Here is a 1,974-nt window from a genome sequence, read left to right as displayed (position 1 = left end):
TCAGACAAAAATTTATGTATAAAAAATTTTTTTTCTTATATAATTTATATACACCTTGCTATATAAAAAAAAAAAAAATTTTTTTTTTTATATACTCCTAGTTGCTCTTCCCATTCTGAGACAGCACACTCCTTCCCTCCACTCTCTTTTCTTGTCTATTTAGCCAGCTTCTGACCCCCTCTGCCCACTCATCTCCCCTTTAGATGGGAGCTGCCCACATAGTCTCATGTGTCTACTTAATCCAAGAAGCTCACTCTTCACCAGTATCATTTTCTATCCCATAGTCCAGGCCAATCCCTGTCTGAAGAGTTGGCTTTGGGAATGGTTCCTGTCTTGGGCTAACAGAAGGTCTAGGGACTATGACCTCTGGGGTCCTTCTAGTCTCAGTCAGACCATTAAGTCTGGTCTTTCTACAAGAATTTGAGGTCTGCATCTCACTGCCTTTCTGCTCACTCAGGGGTTCTCTATTGTGTTCTCTGTTGGGGCAGTCATCAGTTGTAGCCGGGCACCATCTAGTTCTTCTGGTCTCAGGCTGATGTAGTCTCTAGTTTATGTGGCCCTTTCTGTCTCTTGGGCTCATAATTACCTTGTGTCTTTGGTGTTCTTTATTCTCCTTTGTTCCAGGTGCATTGAGACCAATTGATGCATCTTTGATGGCTGCATGCTAGCCTTTAAGACCCCAGATGCCACTCTCCAAAGTAGGATGCAGAATATTTTCTTAATAGATTTTATTATGCCAATTGACTTAGCTGTCCCCTGAAACCATGGTCCCCAAACCCCCACCCATGCTACACTTGCCTTTGAAGCATTCAGTTTATTCAGGAAACTTCTTTGCTTTTGGTTTAGTCCAGTTGTGCTGACCTCTCTTGTATTGTGTGTTGTCTTTCCTTTCACCTAAAATAGTTCTTATCTACTATCTAATTAGTGAAAAACCCTCTCCTTCTCTCCCTCCCCACTCTCGTAACCATAAAAGAATATTCTCTTCTCTGTTTAAACTATTTTTTGAGTTCTTATAATACTGGCCTCATACAAAATTTGTCCTTTTACAAGTGATTTCACTCAGCATAAAGCCTTCCAGATTCCTCCAGGTTACGAAATATTTCACGGATTCATCATTATTCTTTATCCACGTGTACGTTTCCTTGGAAACTCTATGGTGCAGTTCTGCACTGTCCTATAGGGTCGCTATGAGTCGGCAGTGGGTAGTATTCCATTGTGTGAATATACCATAATTTATTTATCCATTCATCGGTTGATGGGCACCTTGGTTGCTTCCATCTTTTTGCTATTGTAAGCAGTGCTGCAGTGAACATGGGTGTGCACATGTCTGTTCGTGTAAAGGCTCTTATTTCTCTAGGATATATTCCAAGGAGTGGGATTGCTGGATCGTATGGTAGTTCTATTTCTAGTTTAATGAAGTGCCAAATCGATTTCCAAAGTGGTTATACCATTTTTACATTCCCACCAGTAGTATATAATTATTCCAGTCTCTCTACAACCTCTCCAACATTTATTATTTTGTGTTTTTTGGTTTAATGCCAGCCTCATTAGAGTGAGATGGAATCTCATTGTAGTTTTGATTTGCATTTCTCTAATGGCTAATGGTATTGTATGAAAAGACAGAAGCTTAGCACTCCTCTTGACAAGGATGGATGAGGCCCTCGGACCTTACAACAAGCATACAGTTAAGGCATTGCCACCTACTTTGTGGCACCTAACCACAGGTTTTGGAAACCCTGGTGACGTAGCGGTTAAGTGCTACAGCTGCTAATCAAAACGTCAGCAGTTTGAATCTGCCAGGAGCTCCTGGGAAACTCTACGGGGCACTTCTACTCTGTCGTATAGGGTTGCTATGAGTCAGAATCAACTCGACGACAGTGCATTTGGTTTTGGTTTGGTTTAATGGCTAATGATCACGAGCATTTCATCAGGTATATGTTAGGTACCTGAATGTCTTCTTTAGTGAAGTGCCTG

General features: G+C 41.2%; 1 non-coding gene across 1 annotated transcript; it reads left to right on the top strand.

The window, feature by feature from the left end:
* Window positions 1-1,604: 1,604 nt before the first annotated feature.
* LOC126084872 (U6atac minor spliceosomal RNA) lies at window positions 1,605-1,730 on the top strand. Its single transcript, XR_007519106.1, has one exon. It is a non-coding gene; the product is annotated as a U6atac minor spliceosomal RNA (small nuclear RNA).
* The last annotated feature ends 244 nt before the right edge of the window (window positions 1,731-1,974 follow it).

This window comes from Elephas maximus, chromosome 10 (assembly GCF_024166365.1).
Source record: "Elephas maximus indicus isolate mEleMax1 chromosome 10, mEleMax1 primary haplotype, whole genome shotgun sequence".
Classification (NCBI taxonomy): domain Eukaryota; kingdom Metazoa; phylum Chordata; class Mammalia; order Proboscidea; family Elephantidae; genus Elephas; species Elephas maximus.
This window is presented reverse-complemented; position numbering and strand designations above follow the sequence as displayed.